At 43.3% G+C, this 25822-nt stretch overlaps 1 protein-coding gene across 3 annotated transcripts in view; it reads left to right on the top strand.

The window, feature by feature from the left end:
• The first annotated feature begins 48 nt into the window (after positions 1-48).
• The window catches only part of ZNF652 (zinc finger protein 652), a 56033-nt gene continuing 30259 nt past the window's right edge, over positions 49-25822 (top strand). The window contains exons 1-2 of one of the 3 annotated variants that reach the window (XM_040497233.1): positions 49-209; positions 4444-4502. The gene's annotated coding sequence lies outside the window, so the exon portion shown is untranslated. Of the gene's footprint in view, positions 210-521; positions 716-4443; positions 4503-25822 lie in introns of those variants that run through there. The other 2 variants (XM_040497232.1, XM_040497234.1) reach the window with 2 other exon arrangements.

Here is a 25822-nt window from a genome sequence, read left to right on the forward strand (position 1 = left end):
CGTAGCGCTGCGGCGGCGGCGGCGGCGGCGGCGGCGGCGGCGGCCGAGGCCGGGTCTGCGGAGCGGCCCTGAGGACAGACGTTGGGCGGGGGGGAGGGGCCGGCCCGGCCGGCGGTTGTTACTCGAGCGCCGCGGCTACAGGCCCCCCGCCGCAGGATGGACCGCCGAGGCGGCGGTCGGGGCGGCGGAGGCGGAGGCGGCCGGCCAGGGTGAGTAGGGGCCCCTGCCCCCCACGCACACGCCACAGTCGCGGCTGCGCCCCTTGCAGCAGCCCTTCCTCTCCGCCGCCCGCCGGGCCGGCCGGGGCTCGGGCGCCGGGTTAACCCTTCGCCGAGGCAGCTGCGTGCGCTAGGCCGGAGCAGCCCCCATCCGGCGGGGAGGCCCGGGGCGCTGCGCTCCTCCGGCCGCGAGCTCGGGCCGGGGGCGCCCGCTCCTGCTCCTTCGCCCCCTCGCTCCCGGACCCGGGCCGGGCTCCAGTTTTGCAGAGAGCCCGCTCGCCCCGAGGCCCGAGGGGAGGCTGGGGTTGCCTGGGTTAGCGGGCCGAGGGAGGTTTGCACCGGTCCTCCTGCGAGCCTTCCCCTGCCCCGCAGCTGGTGGCTTGCACCCACTGCCTCCCCGGCCCTGCGGCTGCGCCCAAACCTCCAACCCCCGGAGTATTGTGCCGCCTGAGATAAAATGCATCCAGTGTATACCCGCCCAGCACTCACCCCAGAGGGTAATGCAGACCTTTCTCCTCCCCCACCTCCTCCACCCCTCCAATCAGGCTCTACTTAAGATTCTTAGATGGGAGACACTGAAGGTAGTGACACCCCCGTTACATCTGCGCCGAACATGTTCATTGTCGAGGGATGTCTCCTGTAGAAATGATAAATGCCCCTGCCTCACCCTCGAAGTCTGTCTTCACGATTTGAGATCCCATATGCTGTTCTTTGAAGAGGGCCAGTCTTTGATCACATCTAGCACATCCCTCCCCCACAACACACACACACGCGCGCACACACACACACTTCCTGATTGCCAGAGCAGCCCCTGTCATCGCGGATCCATTGTCAGGAATGGCTTGTGCCAATCAAAGGGATGTGCTCTTGCCTTTGGAAAAGGGTTCTTTCCACAACCATGTCCTCAGGATGTTCCTGCGTGAGTCTGTCTCTGATTGTCCCCATGTTCAAGCGCCGTTATCAGAGTATTTTGCTGATAGGCATCTCCTGTGTACCCTCAGTAATCACTGAGTGGTGCTTTTTTCCTCAGTTGATGAGATACATAGGGTGTGTGGGTATTTCATTTATTTTGTGATGAGGTTTAACATCAGTCGTCAAGGTGCAGTAAATAAATAGGGTAATAATTTGGGGAAGAATGTGTATTTTGTTCCAGAGATGGCCAGGCCTGTATTGTTCTGGGAATGGCAACTAGCACATGCTTTGTTGACAACATGTGTATGCGTAAGGAATGAGGGGCCGGCGCGCGCGTGTGTGTGTGTGTGTGTGTGTGTGTGTGTGTGTGTTGAATGCAGGTGATGTTCCCGCCTCGGGCTGATTTGAGAGTGGTCAACTGAACTGTGATGGTCGGGACTGGCAGGGCATCTTGGTTGTCTGTATCAGGACTGTGCACATGTATTCAGATAGCTACTACCTTCAGTATAATTTTATTTAAAATGTGCACCTCTGAGTTGTAGGGATTCTGGAAATGTCTGCTTCAGCGGTTCTTAACCTTTCTGTGGGGTCACCGAAGCCTTTAGGGGCTGTCTTCTTAGTGAAAGAGACACACACAATTTTGTACGCGATTACAGTCCCCTTGAAGCTAGTCCTGGGACCTCAGGTTAAGATCTGTATTATGCAAAAGTGAAAGGAACTTGAGTTCTGTGTTTTGTTTCCCAAGGTTTGGCATTACAGTACTTTGGTTCTGAGCAGCAAGCTCAGATAACAAAGTGGATTATATATGTATCCTTGTGTTTTGTTCCTTGATTACAGGGGGTCACGTATTTGTAAGGCATCATTCCCTGTCTTCCTGTAAGAAGGAGATGTGCGAATTTCAGAAAGAGTTAAAACTGGACTCAAAACAATTTGTCCCAATTTGACCAATGGATGATGCATGCTCCTTGCACCGTATTCTAAACGCAGCACATTTCAGCATCAAAGTCGGTGGTCTGTTTCATGATGACTATCCGGAATGTTTATGTGTTGATTGAGGTTGATTTGATTTCTCAAAAGAAGGCTTTATCATTCCCATAGAAGAGCACCTTCTCCGTGCAGAGTTTTTCCACCGTTATTAAATACGATTTCATGTCTTCATTCAGGGTGGCACTGCCGTCAGAATCATCTTCTTTTAAAGTTTTGTTTTGATGGAAAGATCTGAACTGCAGTTAGGGAATTCGGTCTCCGTGTTTAGAACTTAGAACTGGAGAGTAACGTTGCACCATCCTGGGATAAATATCAGCTATTCTTGTTTAAATCACTCCGCATCCAGCTTTTGCCTTCTGATTATATTTCAACCAAGAGAGATTTATTCCAGCTTGTGATCGTGCTGTGATGGGCAGTGACATTAAAGAAACACAGGCCCCGGCTTTCTGGGAGCTTACATTTCCAACAATATTTTTTACATAAAGAATCCTTTGAGACCTTCATATTTTTTGCGTTTTGGGGGTTCTGAGAGGCCGAGGAATTCATGGTATTAACAGCTTTTTGGAAGGCAAGGGAGCCTTGGAATCTTGCAAAGAACCTGTTCCACACACCTGAAGAATAGCATTTATTCTAATAATTATGCCGTGTACCCTATGAAGTTTGAAAGCATGCTGAGATTGCAAATATTGCACTTTTTATTATCTCATAAACATGCTTGAAGTGGCTTGTATTACAGGCTTGTTTTATATTTTTTTGTTCATGTCATGCCTGAAGTTTTACTGTCGGAAATTATTTGCCTGTCCTAAGCCCAGACCATCTCAGAGTTGCAAATATGTTACTTTTCTTTGTCAGCCTAGTGTAGTGCCAGATCGTTAAAATCTCAGGGGGGGCAGTGTGCTTCCTTGATTGAATATTGCTGCACGCTTCTAACTAGTCGCTTACCTAGTTGAACACCCACACGCCGCAGAGCAGCTGATCCTGTAACACCTATGGCTGTGAGACCAGAGACCACCCTTCCCTTAGGACGTTTCAGATCAGCAGCTCCTACTCAAGGGAGACAGCACCTACTTTCCGCAACTGTGGCCTCAAGATCCCAGCCGCGACGCCCAGAGCTGTTTCCATTTCTGCTCTGAGTATGGGAAGTAATCTTGTAGTGTGGTAAGACGATACTTTTCAAGCCTGTAGAAAAAAGTTGATCAGCAGCGCTACTGATGGGATTTTGCTTTTGAATTGTCTGGAGCCTGTCGAAGAAGTAAACTGTGAAAGCGAACGGTTTAAAAAAAAAAAAAAATCACCCTTCACTCCAGGGTTTTAGCAGTCACTGGCTGTATGGCAACGGGCGTATCACCTTGGCCTCTCTGGCCTCAGTTACCTCACCAGGAAAATGGGATTTGTTACGAAGATTAGAGATGCTGTGTGCAAGCTTCTGGCATTCCTGGCGCATGTACCTGTTAAGGAGGCAGTAAATGGCGGGAATGGCTGATGTGGGAACATACGGATCATTCTGGTTTGCAAGAGGTCCGGTGTTTCACTTGTGCCGATTTGGGAGGAAAAAATTGCAAATGTTTGACTTGGAGCACACCGAAGTCTTGCAGGTGCAGTGTGCTTATTGGAACTTTGATTCGTTGCTCTGTGGCCGGCTGAATGTGGTGGAGGCCGTAAGACTTAGCTCCAGTGTCTACAGCGCCACCCGCAGGCCGTGCTTGTTTTAAGCGTGTTCAGAGCTTCTGTGGTGAAAGGGGTGTTTCAGGACGTTAACATATCTCGGTGCGTTCTGTGTCCAGAGTTGAATCATGTGCAAAGCCTTGTGTAAATTGTCACGGCTAACGTAAGCCATAAAGTGCTTGGTAGAATCAGTGAAGACACCAGACGCCTATTTTAGTTAATCTGTTTGTTTATAGAGCAGTTAGGTTTGATTTTAAGAAACACTTAGGGACATTCTCTCCTAAAGAATCCCCACTGCTCATCTGAGGTTTTGATCATAAACTGTCATTAGGGTTCTAAGTCTGACTGCCTTAGGCATTTTTGCTTCGGTGGGTGAAGGAAAGAACAGTCAAGTCGCCTTACCTGTCAGATTTTATCAACTCTCTACTTTTGGCCTGTACCTACAGATTGTGTGTGTGTATCCCTAGCCTTGTTTTTAGCCCCAAAGGTGGTTTTGTAAAAATATGACATTTTTTTTTTCCTCTTTAAAACATAGGGTAAGAGATTGATTACTTCGAAAAGTAGATTCGAGGGCATGTGTACGGTTCTATTCAGTGCATAGAGCTTTTAAAATAGAATTTCTTGGGCTCCATAGAATTAAATTATTCTGTCATTTTTGCAGGATATCGTTGTGATAAGCCAGCGAACCCGCAAGAGTTACGTAGAGACTTTTCAGATAAGGTAGGCACATCAGTAATGCATTAGGATTTACCTCAAGGGAATCTGTTAATCCCTGTTTTCTTTTATTATTGAGCCACCTAGGGGCTTTCCCATCAATGGAAATCAGTCACTAGTATTGGATTGCTGATAAAGAGGGATTGGCAAATAATGGCCTTAGGTTTGCCTTAGGTTTTGCAGAGCACTTGAAAAAATGTAATCTTGGCCAGATGTATAATAAGAGGACTTGCGCCAGGTGAGCCCAGACTGACTAAAAACAAATAAAATTGGGATGATTGAGCTACGTGTTTTTTTCTCAACCAGACTACATTTTGCTAAGTAAACGTTCTCTGGGGACGAGGGTGCTGTTTTTCTTTTTAGTTGTTTTAAATGTTTTATTTGATTTTTTAAGAGACGGAGAGGGACAGTTCATGAGCAGGGGAGGGGCAGAGAGAGAGAGAGAGGAAGACACAGAATCGGAAGCAGGCTCCAGGCCCTGAGCGGTCAGCACAGAGCCCGACGCGGGGCTCGAACTCGTGAACTGGGAGATCGTGACCTGAGCTGAAGTCGGACGCTCGACCGACTGAGCCACCCCAGGCGAGCCTATTTTTCTTTTAACTGTTATTTTTCCTGGTGTGCTGGCGTCACGGGGCCTAGTGGAGAGCGAGGTGCTTCCGAACGTTTCTTGGTAAACCAGTCCGCGTGGTGAGAAGGGATTGTTGGAAGGGAACAGAAATAGAAACGAGGCAGGGTGCGGCTCCATTGCCCGACTCCGGGGTCTTGCTCTGCATGTGGCATCCGAGGGTCAGTACTCTCAGCCGGAGTTATTTCATAAGGGTAAACCGTGTTGGGTGATTCCCTTTTGTCTTGGATGCTAGTGAAGGACATAGTCGTGAAGAGCTTTGGAATTTAGACTTTTCAGCTTTGGAATTTTGATTCGGTTTTGGGGATTCAGTGGCATATAGCTTCTTAATTACCCCGTGTGGCCTACGAAATGAGTATAAGCAGGCCCTCATGAATTGTTTTCGTCCTTTCAAATGTGCCATTTTAACGTGTCTCAAGTCACGTCAGTGGCCTGTGGACATTGACACATATGATAAAATGTTGGGTTTTTGGAGGAGGTGAGGAGAGAGAGAGAGAGAGAGAGAGAGAGAGAGAGAGAGAGAGTGTGTGTGTGTGTGTGTGTGTGTGTGTGTGTGTGTGTGATGTTCCAGTTGTACGGATAAATCTGTGTTTTTTTTTACCCAGTTCCTCCTAAGAGGAGGGGATTTGAAGTTCCCTTGCCTGAAAGATCCTTATAGAGCGCCGTGCACCTTTCTTTGTAGCCTCCAGAGCAGACAGAGTCCTCCAAATAAACTCAACAAAAGTTTGGAAAAAACCTAAATGTCCATCTGTATAGAAATTGGGTAGATAAGCTAGGGCATGTTCACGCAGCAGGATAAATTTTATAGCCGTAAAAAAGAATGAGAAAGCCACGTATGGCTGTGGAAAATCTCTAAGCGGTGTATAAGTGGAGTACAGGATGTGCTCATTTGATTTGTGTGTGGTGTCCTTCACTCAAAATTACGTTTATAACATTCACTCTTACTTTCGCGTGTAATAACTCATTTTGCCTCCCGTAATATTCAGTTGCATATACTGTAATAATGTATTTGCCCATTCTCCCATTGATGGGCATTTGGATTATTTCTGGTCTTGGCTCTCGTGAGTAGTGGTGCTCTATCCGCTACACTTTCTTCTTAAAATGTTTGATCCATGCGGATGTATACCTACTAAATAATTTTTTTTTTTTTTTAATTTAAAAAAGTGTCCCTCACCTCTCCGGAGGGAAATGATAATGCCCTATTTTAAATTACATTTTGAAATATTTAGTGGGACAGGGTGATTTCAAACCATTTTTTAAATGGTTTGAAATTTTCAAACCTAGCTTGGAGTTTTACCATATTAAGAGAATTCTGAAGTCAGTCTACAAGCAAACCCTATGTATTTTCATCCTAAAAGAGGGGCTTAATGTGACAGAATAGGTCTTAAAAATAGTTACATCTCTTGAAAGGTTTGTCTTTGTAACTGCTAAATATTTCTTTTACTGCTTCATTGCAGAATATTCATATAATAATCCTTCTTGCATTGCTAGTTATTAAAAGTGTTTACTTAATATTTTTATAACCGTGGTATAATTAAACTTTTTGGAAACTCGGGGTTTTAAACACATAGCAACAGGAGAAATTTACTGAAACACAATTAACCTGGTGTTGAATATTTTGAAATTTGGTCGCCCTGCCGGGTTGGTCGGTGGAATGTAATTGTATGTGCCCACGAACCATAATAACTGCTGAGGCGTCGTCATTTCCATTGAAAACTGCATTTGATCACTTTTTTTTTTTTTTTTTTTTTTTTTGCTGTAATTGCAGTATTGCCATTTTCTCCCTCTTACTGCCCAAACGTGGAGATCGCGATTAAAATACAAATTTATAAAGCAGTAGTTCAACCAAGGGCGATTTTACCTCCAGGAGATACTCTGCAAGGTCTGGAGATAGCTCTGATTTGACACAAGGAGGCCCTGGGCCGGGGCGGGGGGGGGGGGGGGGGGGGGGCGGGGGGGCTACTGGCCCGAGATGCGGCTAAACATGCTACAGGGCCCAGGACGGCCCCTCATAACAAAGAATGATCTCTCTGCTCTAACACGTCAGCCGCGCTGGAGTTGAGAAACACTGCTATGAGGCACCTCACTGAGCTGATGCTACGAGGCAGGTAGCAATTTTAGCATTGACTTTGTTGGATTTAGCACACTGAAGTCACATTTAGTGACTTAGTCTACAGAAGTGATTTAGTGATTTAGTCTACAGAAGAAATAAGCTAGGTTGTTTTCTAAACTGTAATAAGGTTTTATTATTATTATTTTCTTTCTTTCTTTATTTTTAGTTTATTATTTTGAGAGAGAGTGCACGCGCACATGAGCAGGGGAGAGGCAGAGAGAGAATCCCAAGCAGGCTCCGAGCTGTCAGCCTGGAGTCCAGTGCAGGGCTTGAACTTAGGAGCCCTTGAGACCATTGACCTGAGCCGAAATCCAAGAGTGCCACGCGTCACCAATTGAACCACCCAGGCGCCCCCAAAGCAGACACATTTTAACTTTTCTGATCCTAATGGGTATCTCATTCTGCTCCAAAAGAAAATATTTGCTTGACATAAGGTATTTAGAAAAAAAAAAATTTTTTTTATGTTTATTTATTTTTGAGAGAGAGAGTGAGAGCGTGAGAGAGGGAGACCCAGAATCCAAAGCAGGCTCCAGGCTCTGAGCTGTCAGCACAGAGCCCGACGCGGGGCTTGAACTCACAGACCGCGAGATCATGACCTGAGCCAAAGTCGGACGCCTAACCGACTGAGCCACCCAGGCGCCCCTATATAAAATATATTTAAATCTTGTAAGTTAAACTTAATGTTGCTCAGTGACAACAATGTTCAAATTAAATTTGGAAAATACACGCATAGTATAAAATTTTTCTACTTCCATGTGGCTGGTTTCTTCCTGTCGGGTCGTGGTAAAGGACGTATACACTTGTGCCCCTGTTCCACCTTGTCGGGTGTTGTAACGATGTCCAAGAGGTAGTTTGTTCTGCCTCCCATTCTCTCTCTGCCCTTTTCATCAGCTCCAGTGGAAAGTTAGATTTTTTTCTTTGAGGATGACTTCTGTCTCTAAGGTCAGGTGGTGAACAGGTTTTAGTGAACACTAAAAAGATTTGTCCACAGAGGCCAGATGTTGCAGAATTGGACCGTTCTCCATCTAAAACTGTTTGTTGAGTTCCCCATAGCGCTCTTTCTCAAACTGTCTGACCGTGACCCACGGTAAAAAGCAGTGCGTGTGTGGTCATGTGTGTTCTCTCACATTCAGTACCCCTACCCGCAGCTGAAGCAAGACTTCATGAAACAGTGCTTACCTTATTTGTGAAGCATTCTGTTGTGGTTTGTTTTTTTTTTTTAATTCTATTTCATTTAAAAAAATTGAGTTGGGTCGGGCAGTTTGAAAATCACCTCCCTATATCGTCCTTAACAAAAAGCATTTTTTTTAAATGTTTACTTATTATTGACAGACCGAGCATGAGCAGGGGAGGGGCAGAGAGAGGGGGAGACACACAATCGGAGGAAGCAGGCTCCAGGCTCGAACTGTCTGCACAGAGCCCGACGCGGGGCTCGAACCCCCTGACTGTGAGATCGTGACCTGAGCCGAAGTCAGACACTTGACCCGCTGAGCCCCCCCGGGCGCCCCATATAGAAAGATATTTTTAACTGTATAGTATAACTTTCTTTAACACAGAGCCTGGTTTAGACAATCATTTGCTTATGTAGAATGAGTACAGAATAAACGTATAGCAAGGACTCAGTGGTGAATGTTTACTTCTGTGTGAAAATCAGACTCCAGGGTTGAACTGTGTTTCAGAGACCGCCCTATCAGAAAAGCACTTATCAGAACCTCGTTCTCCAGAAGGATAAAAACTTAAAAGTTACATGGTTGGCATTGTCTTTCATTTCTGTACCCAAAGTTATATATAGTGTCTGTATTTTTGCTACTTATCAACCTTTACAAAGCACTTGCCATGTAATCCTCATATAACCCTTTGAGGTAGTGTATTATTACCCCCATTTTACCAGCAGGGAAATTGAGACAAAGTGAGGTTATGTAACTTGCCAAGTTAAATATGTTCTTTTCTTGGCAATGAGATTTTATAAGAAAGGACCCATTAAATCATTTTATTTTGCTAATTAAAAACTGAAGTTTAAAAAAACCGAATTTAAAAGCCCAGAAATATTTCTGACTTTCAGAACCCAGAGACTGCGTAAGGCATTCGTTTTAATTTTTAAGTTCATGTACAGTGACATTGACACTTTGGTACGTGTGCAGTTCTGTGAACATTAGTACATGTTACGGACTCGTGTAACCGCCGCCACAGTCAGGAGACAGAACGGTTCCGTTGTCTGGAAACACTCCTGCCACAGTGCACTCCCCCACCCTCCGAACCTGGCAGCCGTTGATCCGTTGTTCATCGTGTTTTCTCTTGTGGAGAGTGTTACCTAAATGGGATCATACCGCGTGTAACCCTTTGAGACTGCTTTCAGCATAATACCTTTGAGATTTGTCCTAGTTTTTGTAGGTATCAACATTTTGCTCCTTTTTATTGCCAAGTAATATTCTGTCCTATTCTGTGGATGGATTGCACTGTTTTTCCATTCACCTGTTGAAGGCCATTTGGATTGTTTCCAGTTTTTGGTGATTCTAAGCAAAGCCTCCGTAAACGCTCACGGACGGCTTTCAGAGCAACTGTAAGTTTTCATTTCTCTAGAGTGCATACCTAGGAACAGGGTTGCCGGGTCACGTAGTGTGTATGTCCGGTCTGTTTTCCAGAGTTAACGTGCTCCTTTGCATCCCCACCAGAAAGCTGAGAGTTCCAGTTCTGCATCTCTGTCAGCACGTAATAATGGTCAACATTTTTTGATTTTAGTCATCATTTGGAGCCTTATGACCAGAATCTGGGTGGTAGGCCCAGCTCTACCGTCAGCTAGCTGTTGACCTTTAAAGGAGCCATTTAACTTTTCTGAGCCTCTGTTTCCTTGTCTCTCTTATAACCGAGAATATCGAATGTGCTGTAAGTTCTCCTGCAGTTCCCAAATCCATTGATACGGAACGAGAAGTCCTTGACAAGAGGACAGATTTGTGTTTGCTTGTGCAGAAAAAGCCTACTGACCCATCTTCTGAGCTAAAGTAAGAACACTGTAAGCAGTATACATATTTATAAATAGAATCCATATGAAATTACTTGATATTTATAACTATAGTTAGTCGTTTGGAGCTAAACGCGACATTGTGATGGTGTGTGTCACATCTATAAGCAACAGTCATGTAGCTGATGTTACAGTTAACGTTGGCAGCCTATAATCTTTTGGCTAATGTTGGATATTTTTATATTGTAATTATTCCTTAGCTCTCTAGGGTTACAGTTTGCGAAATTTAATAGCAAATACTTTGCCGTTTTTCTTTTCTTTTCTTTTTTTTTTTGAGAGAGAGAGCATGTGAGTGTGAGCAGGGCTGGGGCAGAGGGAGAGGAAGAGAGGCAGGGAAGGAGAGAATCTTAAGCAGGCCCCATGCCCAGCGCAGAGCCCGACTCGGGGCTCGATCCCAGGAAGACGAGATCATGACGTGAGCTGAAATCAAGAGTCAGGCACTTAACCAGCTGAGCCTCCCAGGTGCCCAGAGGATCACTTTTTAAAAAAGATTACGTATTTAGCTACTTGTCCTTCATGACTTTTTTTGAGTAGGAGACAGATTGCCTCGATATAGCGTTAAAAAAATAGCTTTATTATTTTTCTAAAGAATTATACATGCTTATTTAAAACTAGGTAAGGATTTCAGAAAAATACAAAGAAAAGAAGTATCTCCTTCCCCATCCTTACTCTATCCTGAGACATCTCTCGGTATGACTGTACAAGACATACTTGTAAGGACATGGTTTTACATTAATGAGATGACATGAGCCGGCTCTTTAGTCTTTTTTTTTTTTTTTCTGATGTCATACTTCAGTGTTAAATAATATAAATCCATATCACATCTGGATGGCTACATAGTATGCTGGTGTCTGTGTGTACCATTATTTATGTTTCAAGTTTTTTGTTATAATAAACAATGCTACAGTGAATGCCCTTGTATACACATCTGTTTATGCTTGTGGCATTATCTTCTCATGGTGAATTCCTTGATGGCTAGGTCCAAAAGGATGCACACGTCACACGTAGGAAAATGGCACTGAACCCCTCTAAGGAAGGTTACTCCCTGCTTGGACAATCTGCTGTGCCAGGCAGTGTCATACATCAGGCTATTTTGGCATTAGCCAGTTTGGGATTAAAGCCATAAAACATATGTACACATGTTTGTACATGGATCCTGCTGAAAAAAACCAGCCCATTCGCTAATTGATAGTCTTTGCCAAGTAAACCTGAGAATGTTTCCAAACATCAAAGCCTTAAAAAACAAAGTTTAAAAATTACTTTGGAGAAAAGTTAACCGATAAAGCAACCTGCTTTTTTAACTCAAAGGAAATCTTTTAATTAAAGTGATCATAAATAACTCAATTTGTGTTATTCCAGTAAGTTCTGTTAAACATTTTTTAAAAATAATTTTTAAATTTTGGAATAATTTTAGGCTTTCAGAAAAATTGTAGAAAGAGTATTTGTAGACTCCTCATCCAGTTCCCCTTACTGTTAAGTTCTTACACAACCATGTTAAAGTCTTACATAAACTAAGGAAACAACATTGGTATATTACTATCGACTCCATGTTTAACCCAGAGTTCACTAGTTCATCAACAACTATCCTTTCTCTATTTGGAAACATCCTAAATCAGGCTTTTAAACTCTGTGCTTCAATGAACTTGAATATCTGTTCATCGGTTAATTTTAGTCATACATTGTATGTACCATACGTAATGTGTCTGGGTCTGTATTTAGACAAATATAACTCGTCTTTAGCACTAATATCTCTGAAAGTTATCTTTTGACATTTACAGACAGTTTTGCCCAAGGCCATTTTAAGGTAAACTTGAAGATTTTTTTCTCTACCCGTCTGTGTTGCATATAGAAATACGGGGTGTCTGGGTGGCTCAGTTGGTTAAGCGTCTGACTCTTGATTTTGGCTCAGGTCATGATCATGCGGTTCGTGAGTTCGAGCCTCACTTCGGGCTTGCACTAACGGTGTGGAGCCTGTTGGGGATTCTCTCTCTCCCTCTCTGCCCTTACCCCACTCATGCGCGTGCGCTCTCTCTCTCTCTCTCTCTCTCTCAAACTTTTAAAATAAAAGTAAGAAAAGAAATACAATCTATAACATGGATGAGTGTAACTCTTGCACAGACGTACCCTTTCCGATATAGTTATGAGTTGCTGTCTCCAGGAGCACGTGAAAAATAGCCATCTTTTGTTTACTGGGAAATTAACTTGTCTCTTAATCGCAGGTAGTGGTCACCAGTCTACTCTGCCTATAATGTCTGTAATGACTGGCTCTGAGAGAATTTTAAGTATTAGGTGATTCTTTAAAAGTTTTTTTTTTTTTTTAATGTTGATTTATTTTTGAGAGAGACAGAGAGAGAATGCGAGTGGGTTAGGGGCAGAGAGAGAGGGAGACACGGAAACAGAAGCAGGCTCCAGGCTCCGAGCTGTCAGCACAGAGCCCGACGTGGGGCTCGAACTCGAGGACTGTGAGATCATGACCTGAGCCAAAGTTGGACGCTCAACTGACTGAGGCACCCAGGCACTCCAAGTGTTAGGTGGTTCTTGAGGGAGAAAAAGGTGCTGGCCTTGAGAAAGAACACCATTATACTTGGGTATCTTTGACTCTACGCTTTCTAATGCAGAGAGAATCCTTCCCGAGGCAAACCATGGCATCTAAACTCCTATTAATTTGAATCACTCCTGGAAACTGTTTGGTTTATGGAAGAGGAGGAAGGAATTGGGAACATTAAAATAGATGTGGATTTATTATTTTTTTTAAACATGTATTTATTTTTGAGAGAGAGACAGAGACAGAGTGCAAGTTGGGGAGGGGCCAAGAGATGGAGAGACACAGAATCTGAAGCAGGCTCCAGGCTCTGAGCTGTCAGCACAGAGCCAGACGTGGGGCTTGAACTCACAACCCACGAGATCATGACCTGAGCCGCAGTCGGTCGCTTAACCGACGGAGCCACCCAGGCACCCCAAAATAGATGCGGATTTAAAAAAAAAATCACTTTTCCAAAATAAGTGGGACTCCTTGAGTGTTCCCTCCATCAGCACGCCACATTTTTTTTTTAAAATGAAAAAAAAAAATCCTCTTAAGCATTCTAGGAAACAAACATGTGATCCAGAAAAGCTTCAAGAAGAAGGTGCATTTGAGCTAGGTCTTAAGAGATGGCTAGGATTTTATAATTGAATGATGGGGGAGCAGCCATGTTTTAGGCAGATGGAAAAAATGACATAGTCAAAGATTTCGAGGTAGAAACAGTCAAGGTGTGTTTGAGAGAGGGCACAAGCATGTTAGACGGGAGAGGAGGCCCTTGGGAGCTAAAACTGAAAACGTCAGTTTGGCTCAAAACTCTTGGAATGCTCTGCTGAGGAGTGGTAGCTTATTCCAAGGCTTTAGAAACCAATAAAGATTTTGTAGCTGGGGAGTTAACATGATCCACATTCTTTAGGAAACTGGGGTTTAGAAGATCTGTGTGTAATGTGGTTTGAAAGAGGGAGTCAGACAGACCGTTACAACCTGTGTACGAGGTGATTAGGGCCTGAACCGGGAGGTCGTGTTAGCCGCCGGAACAGAGAGGACAGGGCACTTGGTTAAACGAGCACTTGCCGGCTCATGAGAGAGAGGAGTGAGGCGGAGGGAAGAGCCAAAAAGGAACACGAGGTCTGGAGCCTCGGTCAGAGGCTGCAGCTGATTCACTGGGACCTTCGGCAGACTTGACCGTAAAATAAAAACCGAAAGGCGATAGCGTCCCGGAATTGGGGTCAGACACGTAGCGTTGTGCTTTTCGAAACAGAAAACAAACGCGCCGCGTAGACTTGAGGACACGTGGTATTTGCTGACCTAGGGCGGAGGGAGCACACCAGGAATGGAAGGAGGTAGGTTTTTATGTAACGGTTGAGAGCCGCAGTTCTCTCCCGACCGGCTTTTGTGCGGTGAAATGCTTCAGAGCGTTGTGCGCACGGTAACCCCGCCACCGCCACCGCCACCGCCACGCTGACTGAACGAGAAGAGAATCCTGGTCCCCTCACAGGACAGCAAGTTTTACGCAACGGTCTTTCCGTTGGACCCGTGTATGCAAAGTGCCAGACCCTGCTGTGTCGTGTACCAGCCAGACAATACGCAGGAGGCCGTTTGAACGCCAGTCCCTACGGAAACCTTGGCTGTGTCCTTGAGCAGTGTAGGTCTGAAACCTTACCTGCAGCCAGATGTACATAGTTCCACGTAAAGGCAGAAGAAGGTTGTGGTGTTACCGTTCTGTCCTTGAAAACTTAAAAAGCAAAACCCGGCAGCGGCTACTGCCTCGAAGGTTGGATTCCAGTCTTGACCAAGCGGTGACCTTCCCAGGCAGTTGTTTTACTCCTATCACGTTTACTTTTTCCTTTATAGTTGAGCATTGTGTGTGAACGTATTCGGGATTATAGTCTTATTAAAGGCAGAAATACACCATATTGCCCACATTATAGTTTTTAGAGATAACGAGTTTTGAGCTGGATAAAGAGAAAATGAAGCAGTGGTCCTAATGTGAAGGAATTTTCACACAATATTTTACTTTCTCTTTAATTCCGTAGATCAGAATGTCAATTTAGATTTAATTGTAGTTGTTGTTATATTTTTTTCTACGTTGTCAGATTAGGGTTCTGTATGTTTCTAAGTTATGATCCTGGCTTTTGGTCTTTAAAAGGAGGTAAGTCTGCTTTTGAATAAAGCCTTTTTAGGTTACGGAAATTCTCCAATATAGGGACACCTGAGTGGTTCGGTCGGTTGAGCGTCCGACTTCGGCTCAGGTCATCATCTCACAGTTCGTGGGTTCGAGCCCCGCGTCGGGCTCTGTGCTGACAGCTCAGAGCCTGGAGTCTGCTTTGGATTCTGTGTCTCCCTCCCCTGCTCTCTCGCTCTCTCTCTCTCTCTCTCTCTCTCTCTCTAAAAAATAAAAAAATAAAAAAAGAAACTCTCAAATATAAAAAAGAAAAAAGAGAGACATGTGATAAATCTAATATGTCCATCTCCCAGCTTCAACAGTTATCTCTACATGGCCAATTTTGTTTCATACATATATATATTTGCCCTCACTATACTCCCTTTTCCAGTTCCTTTGAAGCAACTCTAGGGGCATCTGGCTGACTCACTTGGCAGAGCATCTAACTCTTGATCTCTAGTTTGTGAGTTCGAGCCCCATGTTGGGTACGGAGATTACTTTAAAAAAATTCTAGACATCATATCTTATTATTTATAAATCTAAGAATTCTTTCTGAAAAAGACAACTGCAATACCATTATTACATTTAAAAACTTCCTGAACATCATTAAGTATTCAATCAGCGTTTATATTTTTCAGTTAACTCATAATTGTTTTTCCAATTTGTTTTTTCAACAGACATAGGCTAGAATGTTGAATTAGGGTCCAAAGAAGAGTGATTAGTTAATTATGTCTGTTAAGTCTCTTTAATCTATAGGTGTGATGCTACCTTCCTTTTTTTTTTTTTTCTTTTCTTTCTTTTTCTTTTTTTTTTTCTTTGCAGTTTTAGTTGAAGAATCCGGATCATTTGTTGTGTAGTTTCTCATAGTCTGGATTTTGCTGATTGCATCCATGTGGTGTCATTTAACTTGTTCCTCAGTCCCTTTTACCTTTTATAAATTTGTTTTTAGATCTACAAGCTTTCTTTTTCCTTTTCTTTTTTTATTAAGAAATTTTTTCATGTTTATTTACTTTTGAAGGAGAGAGAGAAGGAGTGTGAGCAGGGGAGGGGCAGAGAGAGAGGGAGACACAGAATCCGAAGCAGGCTCCAGGCTCTGAGCTGTCAGCACAGAGCCCAACGTGGGGCTCAAACTCACGGACTGCGAGATCATGACCTTAGCCGAAGTCGGACGCCCAACTGACTGAGCCACCCAGGCGCCCCTCACCTACCAGTTTTCAAAAGAATGAGTTGGTTCTCTTAGCAAGCTCTAAATGTGACTTTAAATGGATTTAAGCATATTTGATGTGTGTCAGTCCACTAATGTTGTCAGTCCTCGTTGATACTGAGTTGCCTCTGTCTTTGTCCATTAGGTGCTTATCAGGCTGGCTCCTGCGTCTTTTGACCCAGCCCTGGTAGCCTTTGATAGTTTCCTTGCTTTTCATTGTGACAAGAAGTTCCAGATTTATGCATTTCCTGTCCTCTTTCCTTTTAGTAGGAAATAACCTGAAAACCACAGTGGCTTCTTAGTGCTGAGTTCAACACAGGTTAGAATGTTGATGTAGTGTGTTTTGAGAAGAACTGCCTGCCCTCAAGGGGTTTATAGTCTTTAAAGTTTTTTTTTTTTTTCATTTTACTTACTTGCATACATTTTTTGAGGTGATAAAATCAGATTTTGATTTCTTCTTACTTGATTAAAGCAAGTTGTGGATTTCATTGTATACCAGGTGAAATCATACAGCAAAGCGAGATGAATGTCTAAAGTTACACTTTATCATTTAAGAAAATGCGAACTAAAAAGGAATGAAATGAATTTAAAAAGAAAGCTAAAACCTTGAAATGATCTACATTTTACAGACGTGTTGCCCTGTAGGAAGAATCATTTTGTTTTTGCATAAATAGGCAACCATATAATTTATTGGCCAGCCTGGGAGATGTGTGAGAGGGGCATTATTAACAATTACTTTGAGAGAAACAAGTAAACCAGGGCTTTGCCCAGCGAAGTAGAATATAAACAAATTGATAGTATCCATAAGCCTCTTGAGATCAGGGAACATACCTGTTATGTTCACAGTTATGTTTGTGGCACCTGACACGTAGTTGGTGCTCAGTAAGTATTTGTTGACTGTTAGTAAAAGCCTGCTCATATTTGGAGGGTTGGTGTAGATTTTAAGTGTTTGCTATGCTTAGTTAAATTATGATTGCACCTTTCCCCCAACTTTCTCTCATTAACACTTGCATCTGAATGATCCGACACGTTGAATCTGAACGGGTGTGGTGAATTCATTCATTTATTTGTTAAAATTTTTTTTTAATGTTTGTTTATTTTTGAGAGAGAGCGAGAGCGGGGGAGACACAGAATCTGAAGCAGGCTCCAGGCTCCAAGCAGTCTGCACAGAGCCGGACTGGGAGCTCGAACTCACAAACCGTGAGCTCATGACCTGAGCTGAAGCCGGATGGACGCTCAACAGACTGAGCCCCCTAGGAGCCCCAAATTCATTTATTTTTTTAAGTTTGGAATTAGTTGTTTTGTTTATTATAGAATTAATCCATGTTCGTTATAAAAACATCAGAAAATCTAGATAATCTCCTTACCACCACCCCTCGCCTCTACTTCAAAAAAAAAAAAAAAAGTCATCTGGCTTCTGGTTGGATTTTAAAGGGAGAGAGCCTAGCAGTTATATATTCAACTAGTTCTTGCTCTTTCAGAATCCCTCGGACTCACCTTTTAGCCACTGGGCCTTAGTTTTTTCCATTTATAAGAGACGAGTACTTATCTGACAGGAACTTTGTCGAGGCTTAGATAAATGTGGTTTTTAGTGGGGAGGAGCTGAGGAAGGAGGGAGTGATTACTTGAACAACGTTTCTGTGATCAGAACTATCTTGGGTCTCTCTAGCCACATGTCTTAAAGATATTGCCAAAAGCAGTGCCAGAAAATTTGCATTGATGTGAACTTCTGTGAAAATTCTTTGATGGTGGTGAAGGAAGTCTATGTGCAGTCAAAGTCCACATTACTAAGATCTTTTCCTTCAACATAAACAGATGAAGGGGAATTACATGCAGTCCTGTGTCCTCAGGCCTCTGACTGGGCACCCTGCTCGGTCACGTTGGCTTGGTTATCTTGACCACTCAAGACAAAAGTTATTTAAAAAAACCAAAGAAGCAAGCAAATACAGATTTATTCAGTTTTTTATTAACATCTATTTATAGTACACGTGTTGTGAAGAGCTGCGGTTTTCTTTAGGTTAAGAAACATTGTATAAAAAAAAAAATCACTTGAATGTTCCCTCCACCTACTCATTTGTCTGCAAAGCCAGGAGTCTGTTCACTTCCTCTTGAGCTCGGGGCCTTTGCTCTTAGGCTTATGTTTTTAAGACATTCCAGTGCAGTTAAAATATAAATCTCGAAAGTGTGTATTGTTACTAATTAATTTATTTTATACCTTAAAAGTAACTTCTCTGGAGCTCCAGAGCAAATCGTGTCTTAAAATAGGCTGTTCATTCAGAAACTTGGACATTTGGGATTTTTGTCCTCCTGAAACATGTATAGTCATTACCAGTTCAATGTGGAGAATCCTATTCTGGGAAGAGGTAATTAAGACTTCCATGTGGAAAAATAACTTTTGTATTTGAACATCTCCCATCAGCTTTCCCTGCTCAGGTTGTTACTGACCAGTTGTTGGGCCAGGGAGCAAAGAGCTGAGAGCAATTTTGTGTGTTGCTGAGGGCTCCCCCCCAAGTAGATTGTTAAATTACTAGCTGTTCTATAGCTTAGCCCAGAGTTAAAATCTTAGTGTTATGTCACCAGTAACTAACAGAGGTTTGTGGATTTTCTGTGTGTGTGTGTGTGTGTGTGTGTGTGTGTGTGTGTGTGTGTGTGTCGATTGGGTCTTTCTTTCCTTAACCTGAAGAGTTGAGATGTGTTGAAGCATGAAGATGTGTTGAAAAAATTCCCCCTACACTTTACCTTTTATCTGGCATTTAATGAAAAAATCTTGCTCGAAAGTTGCAGGTCCCTTGAGGGCAGCAAACACTATACTCAAAATGAAACTAGGTTACTGTTTCTGTAACATGCAGTGGTTTGTATCAAAAGCTGTTTTGGTCTTAACTTTGAGATTATCCCGTCTTCTTTGAAGTGGTCCTATTTTAACTTGGAGTGGTTTTAAATTTTCGAATCTCCTGAAGTGAACATAAAAATGTTTTAATATTTTCTTATGTGGTTGTTGTACACAAGCTTATAGAAAGCTTATCTCGAGACGACGTATTTCTTCAGTAAGACCAAAAGAAAAAAAAATACTTAGGATTTGAGAAAGGATGGCAGACGGACAGTGTTTTAGGTGGGTATCCCAAACGGGTTCTGGTAGCTCTGTTCTAGGTGTCCTTAGCTTTTAGCTGTCTGGACTTTCATGGTTTAGTATTTTGAGTTTGGGTTTCAGTGTGCGAACCATCTTTATGGCGTAAACCAAGAGAACTGAGCACTTTCCATTTGCTGTTTACTCTTACTGCTTTTTATAAGGCGCCTTCTTCTTTCTTTTGGTTGACCCGTTCTGAAGCCTCAGCGCTTGAGGCTTTATCATATTTTTCTCCTGTATCTAATTTTTGAAAGCTTAACGAACTAACCTCCCACTGTAATGAATTGCAAGATGGTTTCTTGTAATGGATCCTTTGCGGTGAGAGGTGGTCCTTCCCACTGGCGTTCGGACACGGTCAGGTCTCCCCCACCCTTAAAAACCCAACTCAGACCTTCTCCCTGGGCCGACTCCCACCTCCAGCTTCCGTTCCTCAGCCCCCATGCCCTCCGCATCACACCTTAGCCAGCTGGTTGAGGAGGCCCCACGGCCAGGGGGTGAGAGCTCCAGGACCCAGCCCAAGCCTCAGCCCTGAGCCCGTATACTCATTAACTCAACACTGCTGTTTGTCCAGGGAGGAGCGGGGAGGCTCGCGGAAGGACAGGGGGCCCTTCAGCTTAGGGAATGACTTCAGCCCCTAAAGTCGGTGGTCAGTTTTCTCTCTTACTCCGTGTTTTAGCAGCATTTGATACAGCTGACCAGTCCTTTCTTGAGGAAAATGTGTTTATCTTGTGGCTTCGGTGCTCTGCACTTTTTAGTGTTTCCTTTCACCTCCGCGTGAGTTTTTCCTCTCCTCTTGGTTGGCTCTTTCTCCTCTGCCCTGAGGTGCCCCGGTGTTTTCTTTTCTCTGTTTATCCCGTCTTCCCAGCCCCCAAATTTAAATTCTTTCTGTGTGCTGATGTCTCCCAAATATTCAGCCCCAGGCCTGACACCCCCCCCCCCGCCCCCCATCCCCACACTCTTTTGGCCAGCTGGCCACTTGACTTGTGTCCTTAGTTGTCTCGTTTGCATCTTAAACATGACTGTGTCAAGTAGGATGCTTTGGGTTTCAACTGATAGAAAATTAATTCAAAGTGATTTTAAAATAGGGAAAACGCACCATTACAAGTAACAAGATGCCTCAGCCTCGGATCGGTTTAGGACTGTGGTTCAGAGACATCATCAAGGACCCACATTCTTTCCTTCTTTCTGCTCTGCCATCTCGGAAATGTCTTTGTCCCTTATCCATCTCCCACCGTGGGTGCAAGATGGGCACCTCCGCTCCAGGCATCATATCCAGACAAGAGAACATCGAGCAAGGGGTGGTTAATACTTTCTTTCGCTTTTTAAGAGTTTGGCAGTCTTTCTCAGAAGCCGCCCAGCTGGCCTTCACTCACATCTCACTAACAAAACTTGGCCATGGGCCCGCCCCTAAGCCAGCCACTGGCAATGGGAATGTGGACAGATGAGCAATTTTTGGACAAAATAGAATAAGTATGTTAGAAGTAGTAGTGGCAGAGTATAGATACAGGGGAAGTGATGGGGCTGGGGAATTTCAGGAAGAGAAAGTGGTGTTTGAACCCAATGCTAAAAAATTAGCAAGATTCGGTTGTTAGGGAGGGAGATAAGGCGCTCTTGGCTGAGGCGGCAGGATACACTGATGCCTGGCCTGGAGAAATTCTGCGATGCTCAGGGAATGTTGGACCCTGAAGCTGATGCATAGGTTTGTGGAGGGATGCGGAGGGAAGTGAGAGTCGCGCAGTCAGGTGAGGGGTCTGATCTGGAGGGAAGTTTGGACGTAATTTTATGGCAGTGGTTGTCATCGTAAAAGAATTTTAGCGGTATTCCTCGAACGACTTCTCTAGTTACTGTGTGAGAGAGATGGCCTCTCTGAATTTGAGGCTGATGATCTTATATTTTTTATTTTGCCTCTCCCACCTGTGTTTTCCTGTTAGCTGTAAAGGATGGACATTCACACTGTCTGAATCATCTTTGATCATGTTCTTTCTTTATCCATCACGCCTGATAAGCATGTTTTGTTGATTTCTCCCTTTTCAGCCCTCTCTGCCACCTTTGGTCATGCGTGTATTTCCCAGCTCTGCAATCAGAACTCTCCGTGTTCTGTCCCTGCTCTGTATTTATTAACCCGATTGCCTCTTGATTCCCAGCAAGACTCCTTTGGCTAGGTCTGTGTCTTCATTGCCTCTGGAATATACTATTCTTATTCCTAATGGCAGCTTTACTTGCATAGCCCTCTCCTCCACCTGTCTTTTCATTTCCTCTCTGCTTTTTCACGTCCCTCCCATTTGTCAGGACCTAGCTCAGATCTCATGCTCTGCACAGGGCCCTCCATAGCCCGTGCATTCTACATCTTTCTTGCCCTTTTAAATAATTGTATGGCACCTCTAAAAGAAATACCATTGGGACACCTGGGTGGCTCAGTCAGTTAAGCATCCGACTCTTGATTTTGGTTCAGGGCATGATCTCACAGTTTGTGGGTTCGAGCTCCGCCTTGGGCTCTGTGCTGACGGCTCGGAGCCTGCTTGGGATTCTCTTTCTCTCCCTCTGTCCCTGCCCCCGCCCCATGCTCATGTGCTCTCTCTCTCTCTCTCTCTCTCTCTCAAAGTAAATAAACTAAAAAAAAGAAAATACCATTTGTTTTATTTGGCAGTTGTGACTTATTTTTTGCGTATAGTTCTTGCTTCTCAAACAAATTTTAAGCTTGTGATGGTTAGGGCCAACACAGTAATTATTTGAAGGAATGAGAAAAAACATATCTTCACCTTATATTAGGCTCTTGGCGCTTTGCATGTAGATGGTAGTCACAGCTTGTAAACAGAGTAGGGTGAGAATTGCACAGAAAATGCTTAGTGTATAAACCCTTTTGAACTATAAACGTCACCTTTTTAATCAGAAAAAAAAATCAAAAAGCTATTTCTCTCTTTGGAGGAAAAAAGGAGATCTGGGCACCTATAAATAAACCTGTGTTTGAGTAACAGTTGTAGTAAACAGAGTCCCATCTCTTCCAAGCCTGTGATATGCTGGGTATACTGTCTTGTGAAGATTCAAAACCGTAATCAGTGTGGCGAGGGTAAAAACCCGAATCGAACCCTAGTAATCCACTCCTCTGTGTTCAGCCGTGCTTCCCCAGAGGGAGGGAAGATCTCTTGGGTCAGTGTGCCAGCCTCCAATGTAGAAACACCTCTACCGAGTCAAGTTGCACTGTCCTTTACCTCTGGAGTGGTTGGGCCCTTTTGCCTTTAATTTTGACATAGTCGTGGCATTGTTACCCGGTTTTGTTTCACTCGGCCTACAACTTACGTTGAAAAACAAACACCAACAAAAGGGACCATTAACATAAAGGAAAAAGGCTTCTGGATTTCTGAGGTATCTGAGGCTTCCTGGACTTCTTCCACAACCTGTTTGGCATACTGCCTTAAATGCTTTCTTACCAAGGCAGAGGACTGAATAGAATAATCCAAGGAAGGGTGGTAAGTGTGGTCATGGCTGTCTCCACACTGAGAAAGCGTGGTGGACCTAGTTTTGGAAAAACCCAACCTATGCCATAGGCCAGCTTGTGGGCTTGATCTCATTTAGTATCATACTTATTTCAAGACCATAGATAATATATTCCCTTAACAGGTGTCCCCAACCTGAGATTCATAAGCCAATTTTAACGTCCAAAACTCAAATGGAAATTACGGTAAAGCTGGACAGTCCGACCGAGAAATTATGATAGGCTCTTTTTTTATATTTGGTTGTTAACACATTTTTAAAAAAGTACGATCTAAATGCAGATTCTGAGACACAGTATTTAAAAAGCGGTGCTCTGTGGGAACGTGGCTGGGGAACTGGGGGTGGAGAGAGGAGCGTACGGACAGCCCTTCACGTTCAAACGGTTGGGAATGACGTGGCAGTGGGCGACCAGAGGAATTAGGCAAAAGAGTGGAAACACATGATCAACACAATGTGAGTGAATGTGAGTGTTGGAAGGGAATCCCTTATTTTCATGGTTGAGGAAACTGAGGGCTGGAAAGGCAGAGTAGCCTGCCCAGCGGTACGGAAGAGCCCGGCAGAGCCCTGCCTTAATTTCCCCGGTCTCACTGCACTCTGCTGTCCGAGCCCAGCTCTTAGCTTATGGCCCAGCCACTCATCCAGCAGTGTCATTTTTATGTAAGCTGTCATAATTTTCAGGTAATCTTATTTTCTCAGACCACCTTTGGACTGTTCGTGTCCAGGTAGCCTATTTCATTTTATTTATTTTTATGGAGATAATCATTCGTCCACCATATATAACTCGCCGTTTAAACATGTACAGTCTCAGTGGTTTCCGGTAGATTCACAAGGTTGTGCAGCCGTCACTAGTATCGGACTCCAGAACATTTGCATCACCCGAAAAGAAACCTGGAACCCATGAGCAGTCCTCCCTGCTCCTCCCTACCCCAAGCTCCTGTCAGTCACTGATTCACTTTCGGTCTCCCTGGATTTGCTTATTCTGACCACTTCATGTAAACGGAGTCCTATGGTGATTCCCTTTTGTGTGTGGCTTCTTTCGCTTAGCATAACATTTTCAGGATTCATCCATGTCCCACTGTGTCTCTATTCCATTCCTTGCTTTGATAATATTCCACCGTGCGGATGTGCATTTTCTTCGTGCATTCATCAGTTCATATATCTGTGGATGGTTTGCGCTTTGGGGCTACTGTGAGTAATGCTGTGAACATTTATGTGCAAGTTTTTATATGAACATTCATTTTCAGTTCTCTCGAGCATACACCTAAGAGTGAAATTGCCGGGTCATACGGTAACTCTTGTGTTCAACTTTTTGAGGAACTGTCAAACTGTTTTCCAAAGTGGCTGCTGCAGTTTGTATTCCCGTCAATAGCACATAAGGGTTCTTTTCACTCCACACCCTCACCAACCGTTGTTGCTGCTGGTGGGTTTTGGTTTTGTTTTTTGTGTTTTTTTTTTTTTAGTTTTTTTTTTGTTTGTTTGTTTTTGTTTGCTTTTTGCTTGTTTTTTTAGGATTACAGATTTTATTCTAAATTTGCCACTTTGTAAATTTTTGCATTTTCAAAATTTATACAGTGCTAGTGCTACACATAAATATTGTATTCTGTTATTATATTTAACACAAAAACATCATAGTTTTTGACTTTAGTCCTTTTGACAGGTGTGAGATGGGAGCTCATTGTAGTTTTGATTTGCCTTTTCCTGATGATGAGTATCTTTTCTTTCATGGGTCTGCTTAGCCCATTTCGTTTTTTGTTTTTTGTTTAGTTTATTTATTTATAACATTTTAGTCCGTTAACATACAGTGCAATATTGGTTTCAGGAGTAGAATTCAGGGGTTCATCACTTACATTCAAAACCCAGGGCTCATCACAACAGGTGCATCACCCATCTAGCCCATCCCCCGCCCACCTCCCTCCATCAACCCTTAGTTTGTTCTCTGTCATTAAGAGTCTCTTGTGGTTTGTTTCCCTTCTCTCCCCACCCCCTTCCATATGTTCATATGTTTTGTTTCTTAAATTCCACGTATGAGTGAAATCCTATAGTACTTTTCTTTCTGATTGACTTATTTCACTTAGCATAATACATTCTAGCTCCATCCACATCATTGCAAATGGTAAGGTTTCATTTTTCTTGATAGCTAATATTCCATTGTGTGTGGGGGGGGGGTCTATGTGAGTGTGTGTGTGTGTGTATATAATATATGTATATATTATATATATATATACCACATTCTTTATCCATTCATCAGTTGCTGGACATTTGAACTCTATCCATAGTTTGGTTATTGTTGATAATTAGCCCATTTCATTTTTGAACCTTACTTTCCCTTCCCTATCTTTTGCATTTTTTTTTCATCTTCATTACCTCATGTTCACTATGGAAAAATGTGTGCAACAAACTCTAAAATTGCATAAATCTCTACTCTGTCACCTATAGTTTATAACTTCTTTGAGAAAGAGTTTCTCAACTGAGAAGGAGAAAGGAGCCAGCACTGAAAGCCCCCCATGTACTGGGAACTTTGCCTGTGTTACCAGATTACGTAGGTGTGGGCGCTCTTATTCTAGTCTTACGAGGGGATGCAGTGAGATTGAGTGACATCAGTTGCCTCGTCCAAAGTCACATACCTGGTTAAGTAGTAGATCGGTGTTCATACAAGATCTTTTATTCTATACTTAATGATGTCACTCATCAGTGTTCTTTCGTTCAGCTGTTAATTCACTTCTGATCGTGGATACACTGTAGAGATTGAGAGAAAGGGTAGGAAGAGGAGAAAACATTAATTTATAAACCTCACTACATATATGTTACAAAACCAGGAAAAGTAAAATCTGCTTATGATACGAGGTCTTTGCTTGGGGGTTTTGGACCTCTGAGGGTTCCATGGATGGGTTTCTGGAAATGGGCAAACTCCTTGAAATGGCATGTGAAATTTTGTGTGTTCATTTTTCTCGGGGAGAAGATCTTTAATTTTCCAAAGATTCTCAGAAGTGTAAAAATTGCTGTGCCAACTAGAGCAACATACAGACCTTATGGGAGGGAAAAAGCAGGCAGTATGAGAGCAGTTGTC

Source organism: Herpailurus yagouaroundi, unplaced genomic scaffold (genome assembly GCF_014898765.1).
Source record: "Herpailurus yagouaroundi ecotype Mexico unplaced genomic scaffold, PumYag 189, whole genome shotgun sequence".
Taxonomy (NCBI): domain Eukaryota; kingdom Metazoa; phylum Chordata; class Mammalia; order Carnivora; family Felidae; genus Herpailurus; species Herpailurus yagouaroundi.